Source organism: Amblyraja radiata, chromosome 12 (assembly GCF_010909765.2).
Source record: "Amblyraja radiata isolate CabotCenter1 chromosome 12, sAmbRad1.1.pri, whole genome shotgun sequence".
Classification (NCBI taxonomy): domain Eukaryota; kingdom Metazoa; phylum Chordata; class Chondrichthyes; order Rajiformes; family Rajidae; genus Amblyraja; species Amblyraja radiata.
Window position 1 is genome coordinate 59,571,768 of NC_045967.1, and position 13,812 is coordinate 59,585,579.

At 47.6% G+C, this 13,812-nt stretch overlaps 1 pseudogene; it reads right to left on the reverse strand.

Annotated features, from left to right (window-relative positions):
- Positions 1-1,342: 1,342 nt before the first annotated feature.
- Positions 1,343-7,017, reverse strand: LOC116979265 (annotated as a pseudogene).
- Positions 7,018-13,812: the final 6,795 nt, after the last annotated feature.

A 13,812-nucleotide genomic window follows, 5' to 3' on the forward strand; every position in this document is an offset into this window, starting at 1 on the left:
GAAAATAATGTCACTACCTTGGTACATGTGACAATAAAAGTATCACTGAAACATTGAAGAAGACCCAGCTGTTAATAACAATTGATGAATGGAATCACTGGAGCATGGCCTGTGTACTTTACAAACACACAATCATAAATAACCCTTTACCTGTTGCAGTCACAAATGACCCACCCGTATGTTTTGTTTATTGCTCGTGTACACATGTAGAGTGTGAAGCTTTTTTGGTGCGTGCTGTCCAGTCAGCACAAAGATGATGCATAATTACAATCAAGTGATCCACAGTGTACAGATACACGATAAAGAGAATAACAGCAAGGGCAAGTTAAAGTCCGGTAACGACCAATGCTGGATATCAGCTGGGAAGACTCTGTACCTGAATCTGGAGGTGTGCATTTTTACACTTCTGTACCTCTTGCTTGATGGGAGAGGGGAGAAGAGGGAGTATCCGGGATGAGTCGTCCTTGATTATTTTGCTGGCCTTGCTGAGGCAGCGTGAAGTGAAGCTGGAGTTAATGCAGGGGGGGTTGGCTTGAGTGATGGTTTGGGCTGTGTCCACAACTCTCTGTAATTCCTTGCCGTCTCGGATGGAGCTGTTCCCAAATCATGCTGCGATGCATCTCGATAAAATACTATCTACGATGCATGTCTACAAATTGATGAGATTTGTTGGGGACATGTCGACCTTCCCGAGCCTTCTACACGCACGCAAACACTTCCCACCAAATAGAAAAACTTGTCATTCCATCCCTCTCGTTGAGATTCGGGTTCACGACTTTACATATGTTGAATGGTCTTTAACGTATTTGCAGTTGCAACGTGGGGAATATACCCACCTGATTGCATGCGGTGATGTCACACACGTAGCAACACGACTGTAACACGCTGATGCTGGCGATTAGCAGATGCGCTTTGATCAGGTCTCTCGGGATAACCTGTCTGCTCTTCTGAAACAATAGACTCACAAATACATTGGGTCCAATTGTGAGGTACAGACATGACTCCAGACATGATTTCATTTTAACGTCTCATTGGACAGAGGATGCACCCTCAAGTACAGTGCCAGTACTTCAAATAATGCAATTTCTAAATCCTCCTGGAATGTGGCTGTGAAATATGTAAAGGGAAGGCAGCAGCAAACGGAAAATCATCGAGGAGAATTACGGCAGGATTTGGCACCAAATCCTGCCGTAATTCTCCTCGATGATTTTCCGTTTGCTGCTGCCTTCCCTTTACATATTTCACAGCCACATTCCAGGAGGATTTAGAAATTGCATTATTTGAAGTACTGGCACTGTACTTGAGGGTGCATCCTCTGTCCAATGAGACGTTAAAATGAAATCGGATGTGTTCCAACTATTGACTACAACATGACATGAGCTCTCTGGGTCGATGTAAAGGCAAAGTAGTTAATTAATTTCAAACGCCGCCCTCACCACCCTCTCCGCATTCTCCGTCAGATCCTTCAGTGCATCTCGCAGTATTTTCAATGTCATGAGAAACGATGAACTTGCTCCAAAAATGGAACCGATGACAGGGACAAAGTCGAGAGCTAGTTCCAGAGCTGACACGGTAACAACAGCAGTTCCCCAACCTATCCTCACAATGATATCTGGAGTTATTTCTCCCAGCAGATGAGATTTTACTGCAGACTTTAGCTCTTCCACAGGTTTACCTGTTCTGTTGGCCAGTCGGTGAAGAGAAACATCATCAAGACCCAAACATTGCTGGAAATGAAGCCCTTTTCTTTACATTCGTTAAATCATCTTCAAGTGCTTCCATTAACCGATTGAAATCATACTGATCCGGCTCAAAACTGGAAATCAGGAATACGGTGGGATTTGGGATCCCGGCCTTTCCCAACCCACTGACGCAGTCACTACGGATCTTTTCCATTTCTGCATCTTCATCAAATTCTTTCCGTTCTCTCCGCATACAATAAAGGTCAGCGTCAATCTTAGAGCGAACAAAATAGCACCTCTTCCCCAGCCGCTTAATCTCCTTGGCAAGATTTTCATCATTCTCTCTGAATCGACAAGCTGACACTATGATGAAGAAATCATATTTTTGAAATTCCATTTTCTTCAGGTAGGAACCCGCGGTAAATTGTGGGGATCCGGTCCCCGGCAGGTCCCAGTAGCGGACATTGGGCAGATTGGGATGTGGGTATCCGGTTGGCTCCATTGTAGTTTCCGTGGTCCCAACCTCAGCCGCTCCCTCATCTTCGCTACAAAGCCCTCTCATGGCGTTGATGAAGGTGGATTTTCCTGCACCCGTGTCTCCCGTCACGGCGATGTTCAGCTCGGTATTTTTCAACCCAGTCACCTTCTTCTCCAGCAGAGGTTGAACCTTTTCCACACCACCTGTTTCGAACTCGGACTTCAGTTTGCTGATCTCTTCCTGTGTGAAGAATGTGGGGGTCTCAGACTGAGCCGCCTGTTGGCTGAAACGAAGCATGTTTGGTGATAGTTTCCAGTTGAAACAGCACCTATTTAGGCTTGCGGCAATAGAGTCTTACAGTACACAGTTCCTTCAACCCAACTCTCCTTGTCAACATAGATGACCCATCTAAGCCATTCCCATTTGCCCGTATTTAGCACATGTTCATGGAAACCTTTAATATCCATGTATCTGTACCAGTCATTGTTTAATGCTGTTATGATACCATCCTCAACTACCTCCACTGACACTTTGTCCCATATACCCACGACAATGGGAGTGAAAAGGCTGCTCCTCACATTCCTGATAAATCACGCTCCTCGCACCTTAAACCGTTGGTTCTTGACTCCTTCATCCTGGATTCTCTGCAGTTGCCTTATCTTTTAGTCTCATGACTTTGTACACCTCTATAAAATCACCCCTCATCCTTCTGTGCTCCAAAGGACATGAATTATCCTGCCCAACCATTCCCAGTAACTCAGGCCCTCAGGTCCTGGCCACATCCTCCTGCACTATTTCCAGCTGAACTACATGGAACCAATATCAGGATGACCAAAACTGAAGACTCCAATGCAGCCTCACTAACCTCTTGTACACCTGTAACCTCACATCCCGAATGCTGCACACAATTCCCTGATTGATGAAGGCCAAAGTACAAAAACCTTCTCGCCCACCTCATCTGTGAAAAATATACATCTTCTAGGTGAGCTGGGGCACATCCTCAGTGATGAGACCTGGGATCATCGGGTGTTACTGGTCTCACAACATCAGACCCCCTCGCCCAGGCGACCCAGCCGGGGTTGATCAGGCCCCGACTTGCGTCCCAGCAGCAACCGCCCACGGATCAGCCATCTTAGTAACCACTCCGCAGGGGTTGGGAGACTCTAGTGCTTGGAGGGACTGGGCTCTGTGGGGGTGAGTCCTGGCCGGGCTCCTCCTGCATCTCACCAGGTTCAAGGCCTGTGTGTGCGCTGCACCTCTTTCTCCTTCTCCGAGCATTTCATTCTCGCCTGATGGATTTATAGGCCACGGTGGTTCATTAGGCCTTTCCGTAGCTTTATTGTGTAACTTTCTCATGAAAAACACAGACTGCGTTGCTAACCCAGCCTGTCCCGGGTGCCGTCTCTCCGTGTGGTGAACTGTCTCTCCAGTAGTCACCAAACTATTCTTGGTTGTCTCCCAGTCTATTCCAAGGTGCAACTGGCTGTGCTAGACGTCAGTGTTCTTCATGCACTTGTTTGACTTCTCATAATGCAATCCCGATATCTACATTAACCTCCATTAGCCAATCAAGATCTTGCTGGAACTTTTACTAAACATCTTCATTGTCCCTGAGAGCACACACTTTAGTGCCACCTACACATTTATTAAACATGTTTGTACAATTACATCCAAATTGTTGGTTGCAACCACTATCAGAATTCTGCCCCGCACTGATCCTCGAGCCGACCTCTAGACGTTGGCCTCCAGTCCAAGATACACCTTCCCACCACCACACTCTGCTTCCTTCCATTAAGCCAATTCTACATCCCATTGGCTAGCTCTCCATGAATCCCATGCGATCTAACTTTCCAGAGCAGCCAACTATGGGGAACTTTATCACACACCTTGCTACACTGCATTTGGACAAAAGGTGTAATACAGCAACTGCAGTTCCCACCTACACTCTCCATATAGACATGCCTACAGCAGGACGGCAGCTACCAGTCAAGCGCAGTTATGTCTTGCCTCACGTTAACACATGCTGAAAATAGAATAAATGCAAAGTAAAGTGAAGGGACTTGAGTTGCCAATTGACCAGCACTCTCCTGTAACAATGGGTAAGTGGAGCACTGGCCATGCCCTGTGCTGGCAGCTTGTGCTGAGCCAGGAGACAAGCTGATAACATGACAAAAAGCAAAGGTGATTATGTGACAAGTTACAAGGAGACAGGGTGACAGGGTGACAGGGAGACAGGGTGACAGGGTGACAGGGTGAAGGGTGACAGGGTGACAGGGTGACAGGGAGACAGGGTGACAGGGAGACAGGGTGACAGGGTGACAGGGAGACAGGGTGACAGGGTGACAGGGAGACAGGGTGACAGGGAGACAGGGTGACAGGGTGACAGGGAGACAGGGTGACATGGAGACAGGGTGACAGAGTGACAGGGAGACAGGGAGACAGGGTGACAGGGAGACAGGGTGACAGGGAGACAGGGAGACAGGGTGACAGGGAGACAGGGTGACAGGGTGACAGGGAGACAGGGTGACAGGGTGACAGGGAGACAGGGTGACAGGGTGACAGGGTGACAGGGAGACAGGGTGACAGGGTGACAGGGTGACAGGGTGCGGCATGTCCGGACCTACCTGGAACTGCTTCCTCCCATTTCTGATCTCTGTGTCTCGCTGCCGGCCTGTGTGATGATCCAGTGATCCCGGCGCTGTGCTGAGGTGAGGTCGGTGATCAGAGCTCCTCTTTGTCCGTGGATGTGTGAGTCTGCTCCTTCAACAGGAAAGTAGTGAGAGAGTGAGTGATGGTTTGTTCTGTACCAGAAATCCCTGAGGCTGTTGGGAAAATCACCCTTAATCGGGGTCAACTAGAAATCAACTAGAAAATACACAGAGGTGGGAATCTTAGCGTGGCACAGTAGCGCAATGGTAGAGTTGCTGCATTATGCCCCTGTCCCACTTTGGAAACCTGAACGGAAACCTCTGGAGATTTTGCGCCCCACCCAAGGTATCCGAGCGGTTCCCGGAGGTTGCAGGTAGTTGCCGGAGGTTGCAGGTAGTGGAAGCAGGTAGAGAGTCTGACAAAAACCTCACGGAACTGCACGGATACATTGGGTGGGGCGCAAAGTCTCCAGAGATTTCCGTTCAGGTTTCCTAAGTGGGACAGGGGCATTACAGTTCTCCCTGTGACAGCGTGGGTTTTATCCGGGTGATCCAGTTTCCTCCCACACTCCAAATACGTGCAGGTGTGTAGGTTAATTTGCTTAGGTAAAATTGTATATTGTCCCTTGTGTGTAGGATAGTGCTAGTGTACGGGGTGATCGCTAGTCAGCACGGACTCAGTGGGCCGAACGTCCTGTTTCCACGCTGTATCTCTAAAGTGTAAAATCTCACCTTGGCTTTTCAGCCCAAGTTATGTTGGAGCGTGTCGGGAGAGTTGTGCTTCCTCCGCAGTATTCCAGGGAAGAAGGGCTCGTGGTGCCGGAAAGGGCAAGGTGACCTGGTAGTGAGCAGAAATGGGAGAGATTGAAGGTGTCTGTAGGCCATCGCTCACCAGTAGTCTGTGGATCAGTCAGCACTTTAATGTCAATGGAAGGGAGGTTAACTATCGACGTCCTTGAAAATTCCCCATAGTTTTATGTTTTAACTATTATTTAAAATACCATCCCTACAGTTAAAATGTCAATGAAGACACAGAGTGCTGGAGTAACCCAGTGATTCAAATCCCCGCTCTCCCCAATGCCTTCCCGCCGTTGTGGTCCCCACTGACCTTGCAGTGGTGTCGGGGGCCAGCGGGCACTGCGTGCGACCACCTGTCTGTAGGGTCCCGGAGACAAGTGTTAGAGAGGGGCAGGCAATCCACTCAGTCTCCTCGCCGCCCACAGGAGGCCGCGGGGCTGTAGTTTGTGCCGCTCTGGTTGTAGCGGATGTTAAAGAGTCCAGTGACAACAGCGGCCGCCTTCTCTCATTGAGTGCCCGGAACAACCAGACGGACTAGTAACGTGACAACAAACACCAGCGGACACTTTCCAATGCCCGCTCTTGGTTTCTGATCCATTTACAAAGAGTTCACTGCGTTGATTGCACCATCCTCCCTGCCCGCTTCTCTAAAGACACTCCCCTTTGGAAAACATCCAAATGCCAAAGGTTGTTTTCCTGTAAGTTTCGATTTCACCTCAACCGGAAACCAGACCGATCCTAGAAACATAGAAAACAGGTGCAGGAGGAGGCCATTCGGCCCTTCGAGCCAGCATCGCCAGTCATTGTGATCATGGCTGATCGTCCCCTATCAATAACCCGGCCTGCCTTCTCCCCATATCCCTTGACTCCACTAGCCCCTAGAGCTCCATCTAACTCTCTCTTAAATCCATCCAGTGACTTGGCCGCCACTGCCCTCTGTGGCAGGGAATTCCACAAATTCACGACTCTCTGGGTGAAAAAGTTTTTTCCTGGATGAGATAAACTCGCGCGCTGCCGAAAAACGGGCAGAATTGACACAGCTTGAAGTGCAGCCCCATTGCCGGAGTTCACTCGGTATTTCACACAAGTGGGACACACGGGGTTGGGGGTGAAATTGCGATTTGGGGAAACTGTATTATATTATGTGTCGCCTCCGAGAATGTCGGATGAAGTTTTTTTGCACGGTGCAGAGTAAAAGCGGCTTTGTTCCGTCTAGAATTAGCAGACCCGACCCGAAACATCGCCCATTCCTTCTCTCCAGACATGCTGCCTGTCCCGCTGCGTTACTCCAGCTTTTTGTGTCTATCTTCCGTCCAAGATTACACCGCGCTGTCGAGCTGATAACTCGGCTCAGTTTGTGGTTTCATTCGCTGTTCCTACCTGCACTGGTTCTTGGAAGGAGGACACTCCGTCAGGGAAAGACGCGGAGATTATTTCTTGCGGCACGTGGTAGGGTTGCAACCTCTGGAGTTTAGTGCAACGGTTGGGGACTTATGGGAGCATAATAGACCGCGACGGGTGTGGAAAGAGTCGATGTGAGGGACTAATCTACCCGCGTTGTGTGTAGCCACACATAAACAGCGATGATGGAGTAACATTCTCTAGAAGAGGAAGTGGTGTAATACCACCCCCTTGTGGCTGCAGGAGTAAACTACTACTGCTGCCAACACAATCCCGCCATTGTGGGTTAATGTCTGCGATATATATTAATGATTTGGATGAAGGGATTAAAAGTAACATTAGCAAATTTGCAGATAACACAATGCTGGGTGGCAGTGTGAACTATGAGGAGGATGCTATGAGGATGCATGGTGACTTGGACAGGTTGGGTGAGTGGGCAGATGCATGGAAGATGCTGTTTAATGTGGATAGATGTGAGGTTATCTACTTTCGTGCCAAAAACAGGAAGGCAGATTATTATCTAAATGGTGTCAAATTGGGAAAAGGGGAAGTACAGCGGGATCTGGGGGGTCCTTGTTCATCAGTCACTGAAAGTAAGCATGCAGGTACAGCAGGCGGTGAAGAAAGCGAATGGCATGTTGGCCTTCATAACAAAAGGAGTTGAGTATCGGAGCGAAGAGGTCCTCCTGCAGTTGTACAGGGCACTAGTGGGAGCACACCTGGGGTATTGTGTGCAGTTTTGGTCTCCAAACCTGAGGAAGGTCATTCTTGCTATTGAGGGAGTGCAGCGTAGATTCACGAGGTTAATTCCCGGGATGGCGGGACCGTCATATGCTGATAGATAATCAGCCATGATCACATTGAATGGCGGTGCTGGCTCGATGGGCCGAATGGCCTACTCCTACACCTATTGTCTATAGTCTAGATTGGAGCGGCTGGGCTTGTCTTTATTACTAAAAGTCTGATCTTGACCACTGTGCTGCGATTTCCGAGAGAACGCCGCCACCTACGGCCGTCATTTTTGGCCACCTCGCTCAGAGCCCACGTCTGCCTTCCTGGACCGGAGGATTTTTCCCATCGATGAAAAATCAGAGAGATATTATGTTTTTTTTTTAAATTACCATTCTCTCTGCTGCCCCTGCTGGAGGGGGGGGGGAGGGACTATAAAACCAGGAAGTGGTGTGCCTCACTCAGTCTCTGCAAGATGGAGGTCACATCTCTCTGAGCTCTGAATAACACTGAACACATGTCTACTCAACTGTGAGTGCCCTTAATATGGTTTGAAAATGAAAATATGGTTGGTTTGAAGTAAAAAGACACTCTCTCTCTCTCCCCTCATCTCTCTCCCCCCTCCCTGCTCCCCACCTCTCCCCCCGCCCCTCACCCCCTCTCAGCACCCCCTCTCTCTCCCCCTCACTCAGCACCCCCTCTCTCCCCCCCTCCCTCCCCACCTCTCCCCCCTCCCCCACCCTCCCTCCCCTAAACACCCCTCCCCTCCACAGCCACTACCCTCTCTCCCCCTCCCTTCCCCCTCCCTCCCCCACTCTCCTCCCCTCTCTCTCCAACCCTCCCTCTCTCCCCTCCTCCCCCCACCCTCCCTCTTCGCCTCCCCTCCACCCCCTCTCCCTCTTGCCTCTCTCTCTCTCTCTCTCTCTGCCTCTCTCTGTCTCTGCCCCATCTCTCTCTGCCCTCACTCTCTACCCCTGCCCCCCCTCTCTAGATGTGACTGCAAGTTGGGGGCTATGCGTCAGTAGATAGGGTGGTTAAGGGGTAAAAGGAGCAAATTAATAATATCAATATAATATCAAGGGGGGTAATTAGCATGTGTGCGGAGGGGGGGGGGGGTATGTTAGTGTGTGTGACGCTGCATGCCACCTCACCCCCCACAACTGCACGTTGGGGGAACGGACCCAACGGGTCTGCACTTGGTCTAGTATACTCTAGAATTTTGAAGGATGAGAGGAGATCTTAGTGGCCTCAGTACAAACAAACGGCACACTGTCGCCCCACTTCCCCGTTCAGGGAGGTACCAGACAGGGTTGCCCTTTATCACCACTCCTGTTTGCTGTCCCGTGCGGATGACCTGCTCCTGTACATCTCGAACCCAGTCAGCTCTCTCCCTGTGATTACGAATATTTTAGAACGGTTTGGTGCGTATTCTGGTTATAAACTTAACTACCAAAAGAGTGAGCTATTACCGATTAACTCATTGGCTAAGCAGCTCCCTCGCTCTTTAACCTCATTCAAATGGGCAGAGGACGGGTTTCGCTACCTCGGCATCTTTATCACAACACCATTATCTGATATGTTCCGCACAAACTTTCTGCCTCTGGTTGAGAAAGCTGAAAGAGATTTTGACCGCTGGTCAGTTTTACCGCTATCCCTCGTGGGCCGGATAAATCTGGTCAAGATGGTCATCCTACCCAAATTCCTGTATCTTTTCCAGCACGTCCCTATACTTATCACTAAATCTTTTTTTGATAAATTAGAAAGGACAATATCTAAATTTTTATGGGGTAGCAAACCGGCTAGAATCCGAAAGGCGATACTGTAGTCTCCTAAGAGTGACGGCGGTTTGGCACTTCCTGACTTTAAGCGATACTATTGGGCAGCTAACTTGCAAAAACTCCTGTATTGGATGAATGATGATTGCGACCACCTACCGACCAGGGTACACATGGAAAAGGCGAGTTCACATCTCCTGTTGCGGTCTGTCCTATGCTCCCACTCCCCCTTTCTATAACATCTGTGGGTGCAGGCCCAATTGCGTCCCTCTCGCTCAAGATATGGAGTCAACTCAGGAAAAACTTCGGTTTACACGGCCCTTCCATCTTGACCCCACTGCTTAAAAACCACATCTTTAAACCTTCAAGTACAGACCACGCATTCAAAACCTGGCATAGCAACGGTATCAGTAGTATCAAAAACCTATACAAGGATGGCATCTTTTCGTCTTTTGCGGAGCTCTCGTCCAACTATAGCCTCCCAAACTCCCACCTTTTTCGTTTTTTTCCAGATTAGGGATTTTGTGAAGAAGACATTCCCCCATTTCCCAAATCGCCACCTGAAACCCTGACTGATACCATCTTAACTCTAGATCCCAACCGGAAGAAATGCATCTCTGTTTTGTATAACTTGTTAGGGTCGGTTATATTGAAACCTCATACCTCATTAAAAGCTGCGTGGGAGTGTGAGCTGAATACGAAACTAACAGACCTGTAATGGGACTCTGCCTTGGATTTGATCCATCCTTCCTCCATATGTGCCCGTCATGGCCTAATCCAATGCAAAGTCCTTCACAAAGTCCACTACACAAATGCAAGATTATCTAGAATTTACCTTGCTGTTCGGGACACATGCAACAGATGTAATCAATCTCCTGCCAACCATAGCCATATGTTTTGGTCTTGCCCTAAGCTAGCAGCCTTTTGGAGGAGTGCAGAGCCTACGGCCAGACTATTCCTCCAAACCCACTGTCAGCCATTTTCGGTACCCCTCCCAACACCAATCTCTCTGTTGCGGTGAAACGAGTCCTAGCTTTTACAACCTTGTTAGCCCGGAGACTGATCTTGCTTAACTGGAGGCTCACCTGTCCCCCGACACATGCCCGCTGGATTAAGGAGGTGCTTTACAATTTAAAGCTTGAAAAACTTAGGTTCTCTCTCAAAGGCTCTACCAAGACATTCCTAGATACATGGAACCCTTTCTTGGAACTTGTTAACTCTCTTAACTTGTCCCCGGACTCGGAAGAGGACTGAGTGCTCTCCATCATTGTTCTGCTCTACTGCCGCTGCTCTCCCCTTAACCTCCCCCCCTCCCCACACTTATTTATTTAATTACTTACTTATTTACTGTTATTAGTGACCCCTTTTTAATTTATTTATCTTTATTTATTTATTTGTTTTTAAAAAAAGATTGGTTTTTTTTAGTACTTTTTGTTTCGTTTATCTTACCATATTTGTGTGGATGTGTATGTATGTGAGTGTTGTTTGTCCCCGTTTGGTTCCGACCTGATTCGGGTGGGTTGAAGGTGGGTATGGGTAAGGGCTTTGAGGGTCGCTTACATACTGTTGCACAATTATGCCTTGACTTTCACTGTCTGTTATCATTGTATGTATGCAAATTGCTGTGAAATTCAAATAAAAAGATTTAAATCATAAGATTATTAAGGGTTTGGAAATGCTAGAGGCAGGAAACATGTTCCCGATGTTAGGGGAGTCCAGAACCAGGGGCCACAGTTTAAGAATAAGTGGTGAGCCATTTAGAATGGAGATGAGGAAAAACATTTTCACACAGAGAGTTGTGAGTGTGTGGAATTCTCTGCCTCAGAGGGCAGTGGAGGCTGGTTCTCTGGATACTTTCAAGAGGGAGTTAGAAAGAGCTCTTGGGGATAGCAGAGTTAAGGGATATGGTGAGAAGGCAGGAACGGGGTACTGATTGTTGATGATCAGCCATGACATTCTTGCCATAGAGGGAGTACAGAGAAGGTTCACCAGAATGATTCCTGGGATGTCAGGACTTTCATATGAAGAAAGACTGGATAGACTCGGTTTGTACTCGCTAGAATTTAGGAGGTTGAGGGGGGATTTTAAAGAAATTTACAAAATTCTTAAGGAGTTGGACAGGCTAGATGCAGGAAGATTGTTCCCGATGTTGGGGAAGTCCAGGACGAGGGGTCACAGTCTGAGGATAGAGGGGAAATCCTTTAGGACCTAGATGAGAAAAACATTTCTCACACAGAGAGTGGTGAATCTCTGGAACTCTCTGCCACAGAAGGTAGTTGAGGCCAGTTCATTGGCTATATTTAAGAGGGAGTTAGATGTGGCCCTTGTGGCTAAAGGGATCAGGGGGTATGGAGAGAAGGCAGGTACAGGATACTGAGTTGGATGATCAGCCATGATCATATTGAATGGCGGAGCAGGCTCGATGGGTCGAATGGCCTACTCCTGCACCTATTTTCTATGTTTCTATGTTTCTTTGTTTCTATGAATGGCGGTGCTAGCTCGACGGGCTGAATGGCCTATTCCTGCACCTGTTGTCTATTGATACACTGCCCGACAAAATACTATGTTTACAAACCTGTTGTGAAGCTGCTGCAAATTAAGAATGTCGTTAATCCGTTTTGGGACATATGACAATAAAACACTCTGACGCTGAAGCATTCGGTAGATGTTTCCGACTTTAATAATAATAATAATAATAACTTTATTTATAAAGCACTTTAAACAACTACAGTTGCCACAAAGTGCTGTACATGAGAAATCATGAACAAAAAGCTATTACAAACAATTAAAAACCATTAAAAACCGTAAAACGAAGGACTATAAAAAACACACTAAAAATTAAAAGACATTAAAAGCACTAAAAACAGGAGCAATGCCTCAGCCAGTGTCGAAAGCCAAAGAATAAAAATATGTTTTTAGGGAGGATTTGAAGATGGACAGTGAGGGGGCCTGTCTGATGTGCAACGGCAAGGTGTTCCAGAGTGCCGGAGCAGCAACAGAAAAGGCTCTATCCCCTCTGAGCTTCCGCTAAGACCTTGGTACCTCAAGGAGCAGCTGATCAGCTGACCTGAGGCACCAGGCAGGAGCATATAGGTGGAGCAGCTCAGAGAGGTAAGGCGGGGCGAGCCCATTCAACGATTTAAAAACAAATAAAAGAATTTTGAAATGAACTCGAAAGTGCACTGGGAGCCAGTGTAGGGAGGCCAAAATTGGCGTAATGTGCTCCCTCTTTCGAGTTCCAGTCAAAAGGCGAGCGGCAGCATTTTGAACAAGCTGGAGACGAGCCAATGAAGCTCGTGCGACTCCAGAGTAGAGTGCGTTACAGTAATCCAGCCTAGATGTAATAAAGGCATGGATTACTGTTTCAAAATGCTCCCGCTCGAGAATGGGCTTCACCTTTGCCAGCTTCCTTAGGTGAAAGAAGCTGGACTTAACCACCGCGCCTATTTGTTTGTCTAGTTTAAAATCACCGTCCATCCTAAAACCCAGGTTCAAGACGGTTGGCTTTACAGACAATGCCAGTGGACCCAAGTCAACAAAGGGAGGTTCACGGCAGCCATTGGGGCCAAACAAAATCACCTCTGTCTTCTCTTCATTAAGTCCCAGAAAGTTTAAGGCCATCCAGGACTTAATGTCCTCAAGACAAGACAGAAGTGATTTTAAAGAATAGTCTTCCTCTTTCCTGAGTGGCATATATAACTGGCTATCATCTGCATAAAAGTGAAAGGAGATGCCATGCCTTCTTAAAATTCTTAATGATGAAAGATGTTAAATAAAACAGAATATTTGACCCATTCCCTCAGTGCCCCATGTAATCTCCCAGAATCTTTAACACAGTCATTGTTGTCTTGCACATGAGGTTTTACTACAGAACCATTTACATCGGGAAAAACACGTCTTAAGGCACAGTTATGCATTAACAATAGAAACATTCAGAATATTGTAAATTAATTATGGCGTAAATGAACAGTCCTAATCCTTACCCTGATACAATTTCTCAGATCATTGACATCCATCTGTTTACTGAGTCAGTGATGAAGCAGCACAGTTCAGTGTGATGGTGTAACAAGCTCCCACACCTTCCTCCCACTGTAACTGGCCTTTGCAATGTGTTTCATCCAAATTATTGTCCACTGCTTTTCCCACTCACATACAACTATATAACAATTACAGCATGGAAACAGGCCATCTCGGCCCTTCTGGTCCGTCCCGAACCCTTACTCTCACCTAGTCCCATCTACCTGCACTCAGACCATAACCCTCCATTCCTTTCCCTTCCATATACCTATGCAATTTATTTT